Source organism: Chrysemys picta, unplaced genomic scaffold (genome assembly GCF_011386835.1).
Source record: "Chrysemys picta bellii isolate R12L10 unplaced genomic scaffold, ASM1138683v2 scaf1763, whole genome shotgun sequence".
NCBI classification, from domain to species: domain Eukaryota; kingdom Metazoa; phylum Chordata; order Testudines; family Emydidae; genus Chrysemys; species Chrysemys picta.
The window spans coordinates 1-7,491 of record NW_027054468.1 but is presented as its reverse complement, the minus strand read 5'-3'; the positions used below and the strand labels follow the sequence as shown (position 1 = coordinate 7,491).

The 7,491-nt window shown below is 51.0% G+C and overlaps 2 long non-coding RNA genes across 2 annotated transcripts; both read right to left on the bottom strand.

Annotated features, from left to right (window-relative positions):
- Window positions 1-238: 238 nt before the first annotated feature.
- LOC135980074 (uncharacterized) lies at window positions 239-1,368 on the bottom strand. Its single transcript, XR_010597291.1, has 3 exons — window positions 1,254-1,368; window positions 651-724; window positions 239-352 (listed from the first exon to the last, which is right to left on the bottom strand). It is a non-coding gene; the product is annotated as an uncharacterized LOC135980074 (long non-coding RNA).
- A 135-nt stretch (window positions 1,369-1,503) lies between these two features.
- On the bottom strand, window positions 1,504-4,068 carry LOC135980075 (uncharacterized). The gene is made up of 3 exons (XR_010597292.1): window positions 3,176-4,068; window positions 1,995-2,075; window positions 1,504-1,570 (listed from the first exon to the last, which is right to left on the bottom strand). It is a non-coding gene; the product is annotated as an uncharacterized LOC135980075 (long non-coding RNA).
- Between the last annotated feature and the right edge of the window lie 3,423 nt (window positions 4,069-7,491).

Sequence of the window (7,491 nt, the reverse complement as noted above, 5' to 3'; positions counted from 1 at the left end):
GAGGGATCAGAGAGAATGGGCTGGGAGGAAAAAACACTGTCTTCTATTTGTCATCATCTTCCATCAGTAGACGGAGGGTGCCGTCCCCAGTTCCATCTGCTTCCCAAGTCCTATTTGCTGCCCATCGCCTGCCCATCCCCATCTGCAGCTGCCCCCCTTCCCTATCCCTTGACCCCATGTTCTGCCCTGTTCACGGACTCCTGTCACCAAGGTCTCTGCAGATTCTTACCATGCTGTCGAGGGTCAGAGTGCACTGACGCACCAAGAAGTCAATTAAGGGTCTTGAGGCAGATTTCTCCAAGAGCCCATGCGCCCCCATTGTCCTTATAAAATAAGCAAGGGCTTCTCTGACCTGCCAGAGAGAAACAGAAATGATTTGCACACAGTTTGGAGGGACCTTGTCCCCTCCCAGTCCCCTCCCAGTCCAGGCTGGGATCCTTTCTCAGCGGGGGGTTTGGTGAAATACTGCTAGGCAGCCCAGAGATGACAATGCAGCCGGAGCCCTGCAGGGATTCTCTCCCGCACCTTCTGCCCTACACTATGGAGCACTGATGGGTCATGTGTTTCGATGCACAGGGTCCCGGCAGCCTCTGCACTGGCAGGCAGACATTCACTAGCTTTGGCCGCGTTGGCCATGGTTCCAGACTCACCCGTATGCTTGTGCTCTGCAGGAGTGGCCCCAGGGCTATGAACAGCTTCTCGGTATTGTGCGTCATTTCGGAAACTGTAAGAGACACAGACACACGGCTCGGCAGGGTTGATGTTAAACTGGGGTGTGCAGGGACCTGAGATCTCAGGAACCTTAGAGCAACCTCAATGTCCCTACATGACCCTCCTGGCAGGTTACCCCCATGGGTAACCAGCTGCATCTGCCCACGCTTGCAGTTCCAGCAGTGACTGTCCTCTCATTGCCGCAGCATCGGCTGAGGGGCTGCAGGCAGAGGCGTAGCGAGCGCTCTCCGTACCCTCCGACCGGAGGGGGCCCCGCAAGGAAGGGGGCCCCTAAAAGTGGCAAAATAAATACCACATTCCACTTTCTGCATTGTAAGGGACTCCACCCGGACATATGTTCGGAGGGGGCCACCGTTCGGAGGGGGCCACGTTCTTTGTTGCTACGGCCCTGGCTGCAGGACTTGGATTATCTACTGCAGACAGGTATAAATGACCCCAATGAGGCCCAGTGCTAAGCGCTGCTAATTGCACAAGAGGCCATAAGACATCAAAAGACAAGGCCTCGCTGTGGGGTCACTTACTGTTGGATTGGACTATCCGGTCCAGAATGAAGAGACTGGCACAGGTCTCCTCTTCCTCGTCCTTGTTCAGCCTCCTGAACAGGAACACGAGCAGTTCCACCAGGAACAAGCGAGCTGCAGGAAGAGGAGTGAATCAGACTGGGGTGAGTGAAACATAAAGGGGAAGGGAATATAGTTCTATGCCTGGGCTCTGAAATTCCGCAGGCTCTGGGAAATCTGCTTCTCTGGGAAAGGTGAATGGGTTTCTTACCCAGATGGATCAGAGAGTCCAGGGCCTCTCTCCGCTCCTCCAGGGCCTCTCTGGGGAGATGACACACCTAGGGGAAGAAAGCAACACCAGCAAAGGCAAACTAGACCAAGTGTCTCTCAGGCCCAGCCCTCGGATGGCAGAGTGAAGGGGTGAGGGTGGAGAGGCAGATTCTAATTCCCATCTAAAGAACAGGCCAGCAAGCTGGATCAGTCTATGAGTGACGCCGAGGCTTCGGGGGCCATGGCTCATGTAGAAGCAGAGTTTGACGGGTCAGGAACCGAAGATGTGGAGCGTTTGAACAAGGTGCGGGATGCTGATGTTCCCGGTCAAAGGGGGTGGGGTGAGTGGGAGGAAAAGAAACCAAAGGAGAGTTCTCTAGGATCCATCCCCCAATGGGAACAGGATGAGGCAGGGACAGCTCTTCCCACAGCCTACCCAGTTTAAGCCAACAGGCCCCGGGATTTTGCCTGAGTGATCCCAGCATCTCTTACCATGGAGTGGAGTGCTGGGAAGAGGGTGCCAATGTCCTTCCTCAGGGCAGCCTCATCCATGTCCCTCACGCAAGCAAGGCCCTGTGCAAGAGAAAAGACACAGGGCATGGCGATGACATGTCAGGCAGACAAGCCCCAATGTGTAGAGTCTCCATCAGCAGCTGGGTTACCACTACCAGCTGGTGCCGGACTCTCCCTTCTCTGGGGGGGGCATTTGACCCCTTGGTTTGCACTAGCCTAGTATCACTTAGGGTTGGTTCAACAGGATAGTTGTACCGGGCGCCAGCTGGGGTGGTGTGTGCTGAGAGGATGGCAGGGTTGGCGGGGCGCGGTTTGGAAGAGCGGGGCCTGCCCTGATTACTTATCACTACTGATGTTATGGCAGCGCCCAGAGGCTCCAGTCAGGATCAGGCCCTGTTGCACTGGGTGCAGCACAACGCAGACAGAGACAATGTCTGTCCTGAAGGGCTGAGAGTCTAGAGACCCACGCAGACAGGTCAGGGATGGGGAGACAGCATCCAAGGGCTCCTCCCTGCCCCCGTGCTGGGCTGAGGAAACCACGCGGGAGCTTGGAAGGGAGAGCTTAATGTCCCTTCATGCGGCCTTATCAGGGGCCAAGGATCTGGCCCATTGTCTCTGCCTGCTCACCTCCTACAATGGTCACTTCCAGAGTGTACCAGGGATGTACACTCCTGCTTTCTGGCCTTGGGCCAGCCACTTCCCCTCCCGGAGCCTTGCTCTCCACAGGTATAGCTGGGCTAACAGCTAACCCTGCCCCGGGCCCAGGGAGAGGTGAGTGCGCTGGACACTCTGGGGAGAGGTGAAGCTCAGGATTATTTCTCTCCCTGGTTCCCTAATGCAGCCCATTGCTGACCAGCCAGCAAAGAAGAAAGAAAGCAGAGCCAGGTGCTGGGAATGGAGTCGCCTCTCTCCTTCCGTCTGCAACACCTGCCCTGGCAAGGGGGGAGTCAGAGCATGTTCTCTAGGGCCAGAGAATGGCAGTGAATCTGGGAGCAAGAGATGAGGAAAGGGGGTCAGAGCCTTAGAGGGTCAGTGTGTCGTGGGAAAGGCAGTAGGGGGTGGGAGTCCAGGCTGAGTTGGTGATGGAGGGAACCTTGTACCATCTGTGCCATGGGCACTTCCCCAGTGTGCTGTGGATTTCCCGCTCTCTCCTCACTCACGCTGGTCTTCCTTGGCGTTTCCTCCTCCTCGCTGATTGGGGCGAGCTGTCCCCTGGGTGACAAATAGGCCTTTCGCTTGGTGCCTAAAATGAACAGCAGGAAACTAAGGTTGCTCTTAAGCAAAGTAAGCAGCCATGGGATTAGAGGGAAGGTCCTCTCATGGACTGTAGCTGGTTAAAAGACAGGGTAAGAATACATTTTCGGTTTTCACAAGGAGGTAAATAGTGGGGTCCCCAAAGATCTGTACTGGGGCCTTTGCTGTTCAGGGGTAAAATAATGAGGTGGCAAAATAGCTGGATGATACAAAATTACTCACCATTGTTAAGTCCCAGGTAAACTGGAAAGAGTTACAAAGAGATCTCACTAAACTGGATGACTGGGCAACAAAATGGCAGATGAAATTCAGTGTCGATGAGTGCAAAGTAATGCACATTGGAAAACATAATCCCACATACAAAATGACGGGGTCTAAATTAGCTGTTACCACTCAAGAACGAGATCTTGGAGTCATTGTGGATAGCTCTCCGTAAACATCCACTCAATGTGCAGCGGCAGTCAAAAGAGCTAACAGAATGTTGGGAATCATTAGGAAAGGGATAGATAATAAGACCGATAATATCATAAAATGACTAGGGAAGTGTTATTTACCCCTTGACAGAACACATGAACCAGGGGTCAGCCAATGAAATTAATAGGCAGTGGATTTAAAACAAACAAAGGGAAGTATTTCTTCACACAATGCACAATCAACCTGTGGAACTCATTGCCAGGGGATGTTGTGAAGGCCAAAAGTATAATTGGGTTTAAAAAGAACTAGATAAATTCAAGGAGGATAGGTCCATTAATGGCTATTAGCCAAGATGGTCAGGGATGCAATCCCATGCTCTGGGTGTCCCTAAAGCTCTGATGGCCAGAAGTTGGAACTGGATGACAGGGGATGATGGATCCCTTGATAATTGCTCTGTTCTGTTCATTCCTCTGAAGCACCTGGCATTGGCCACTGTCAGAAGACAGGGTACCGGGCTAGATGGACCATTGGTCTGACCCAGCATGGCCATTCTTATATTCTTATGAAGAGCCACTGGGGAGCTGAGCTGGTAGAGGGAGCTGCCTGGTGGGTCAGTTCCCCCTTTACTGGCACCCAGGCTGCCCGGTGATGATTCCAGTGCTGCCCTGTGGCAGCAGGGCTTTAGCCCAGCGTGGGATGGCACGGAGGCTGGCGTGTAAGGTGGAGCAGAGGGCAGTGGCTTATGGGCATGTGCAGAGCAGGGCACAGAGCCTGGGTGGAGTCTCTTCTTGCCCTCTCAGCACTGGGGTTTGGCTGTCACTGTGGCTACTTTCCCCCGCTTTATTCCTGGCACTCAATACTGGGCATGGGCCTACCTGGATCAGGAGGTTCAGCACAGAAAGTGCTGCAGTGGCTGCCCGTTCCTGCAGCCAGGGTTTGTAGCGCCGGGTCTTGTTTTTGGGCCACCTTCTGCTCCTCTGTGTCTGTGGATACAGGCAGATGCTGGGTTAATTTCCCGCAATCATGGTCACTAATAGAATGCCCTGGGGGCGACAGGGACATACAACTGTGTGGGAACTGTCTGCACCTTATGGAACCCCTGGCGAGGGATTTCCACCAATCACTGCCCAGACAGTGTCATGTTACTTAACATTGAGATCGGGCATTTCCTCTTCCAGTCCCTTTACAAACATTACCCACACCTTCCAGACCCCAGTGAAGATTGTCAGTCTTGTTAGCCCCATTATGAAGCTAGGAAAACTGAGGCACTGAATGATCCCGTGTGCACTGGGATGGAACTTCCTGATGGGACAGAAATAGACATGTGGTGATTTGTCACAGCGAAAGGCTGTTGACTCCTACCTGGGACAGAAGAGTCAGTGGGGCCTGGCTGGCTGGAGTCCAGATTTGTCCTGTCCGTTCGGAAAGGTGTCCATCCTGTAATTCAGAAGGGCAGTGGTGGGGTGAGGTGTCATGGGACTGATTCTATGTAAGGGCAATAGGAATCAGAGAGGAACTGGGGTAAATCTGTATCGTGGGGGACGCTTCTGGGCAGAATTCCTACTCACCAATAGTCTGAATCAGTCTTTGGCAGAGACGGTCCAAAAACCCCATATTGACTCCTAGACAAGAACCAATGTAAACAGATCACAGGAGTTTCTCTTCTACTGCACAGACCTCAGAACATTCACACCTCACTCTTGGGAGGCCAAGCCAGTGCTCTGGTGCCCGGTGCCCTGCATTGCCATGTGGAATGAGACCCAGGCTCAATTCTCTGTGCTGGTCTGTGGCTCCCAAGATGGCTGGAATTGCTCCAGGTGGGGGGAACCTCCATTTACATGGGGAGGCTCTCTGCTTGACTAGGGGCTTTGAAGGGGATTCCATTGAGTCCCTCTCAGCCAGAAGGACGTAACACATGAGCTGGAGAACCCCAAGGAGACAGCGACATTGTGAGGCTCGGATGGAGGTAGATGTACAGAGTTGCAGCACTGAAATGTGGGATCCCCCTTCCTTGGGGATAAAATCTTTGTGGTACCTCTCCTCTTCCTTGGGATTCAGCAAGGCGGCTCTATCACCTAGACATTTGGTTCCATGAGGTATTTGAGTTTATGAGGTATGTTCTGACCAAGAAGTTACCTATTCTGGCCCACCTCACTGCACAGCCACCAAACCAGCAGTGCTTGAGACAGAATCTGATCATGACTCACAAAGCCATTTGTAATATACATATGAAAAACATGGGCATCTCAGTGACGAAAAATGCATTGGTGTCTGTTTCCAGGAATGGAATGTGTGTGCTCAGTCGTACCCACAGTTCCAACCACAGCCGTGGTCGCTTGACACACAGTCAGCCAGTTACAGATCACAATGATCGTTTGCACAAGCAGTCACTGCAACTGCTTAGCTAATTGCTGCAACTGTGCACACGAGTTAATAAGCAGTTTTTCATAGATTCATAGACTCTAGGACTGGAAGGGACCTCGAGAGGTCATCGAGTCCAGTCCCCTGCCCGCATGGCAGGACCAAACACTGTCTAGACCATCCCTGATAGACATTTATCTAACCTACTTTTAAATATCTCCAGAGATGGAGATTCCACAACCTCCCTAGGCAATTTATTCCAGTGTTTAACCACCCGGACAGTTAGGAACTTTTTCCTAATGTCCAACCTAAATCTCCCTTGCTGCAGTTTAAGCCCATTACTTCTTGTTCTATCCTTAGAGGCTAAGATGAACAAGTTTTCTCCCACCTCCTTATGACACCCTTTTAGATACCTGAAGACTGCTATCATGTCCCCTCTCAGTCTTCTCTTTTCCAAACTAAACAAACCCAATTCTTTCAGCCTTCCTTCATAGGTCATGTTCTCTAGGCCTTTAATCATTCTTGTTGCTCTTCTCTGGACCCTCTCCAATTTCTCCACATCTTTCTTGAAATGCGGTGCCCAGAACTGGACACAATACTCCAATTGGGGCCTAACCAGCACAGAGTAGAGCAGAAGAATGACTTCTCGTGTCTTGCTCACAACACACCTATTAATGCATCCCAGAATCATGTTTGCTTTTTTTGCAACAGCATCACATTGTTGACTCATATTTAGCTTATGGTCCACTATAGCCCCTAGATCCCTTTCTGCCATACTCCTTCCTAGACAGTCTCTTCCCATTCTGTATGTATGAAACTGATTGTTCCTTCCTAAGTGAAGTACTTTGCATTTGTCTTTATTAAACTTCATCCTGTTTACCTCAGACCATTTCTCCAACTTGTCCAGATCATTTTGAATTTTGACCCTATCCTCCAAAGCAGTTGCAATCCCTCCCAGTTTGGTATCATCTGCAAACTTAATAAGCGTACTTTCTATGCCAATATCTAAGTCGTTGATGAAGATATTGAACAGAGCCGGTCCCAAAACTGACCCCTGCGGAACCCCACTCGTTATACCTTTCCAGCAGGATTGGGAATCATTAATAACTACCCTCTGAGTACGGTTATCCAACCAGTTATACCCCCACCTTATAGTAGCCCCATCTAAGTTATATTTGCCTAGTTTATCGATAAGAATATCATGCGAGACCGTATCAAATGCCTTACTAAAGTCTAGGTATACCACATCCACCGCTTCTCCCTTATTCACAAGACTCGTCATCCTATCAAAGAAAGCTATCAGATTGCTTTGAAATGATTTGTTCTTTATAAATCCATGCTGGCTATTCCCTATCACCTTACCACCTTCCAAGTGTTTGCAGATGATTTCCTTAATTACTTGCTCCATTATTTTCCCTGGCACAGGGATACCTCCCTCAGTGGTTTG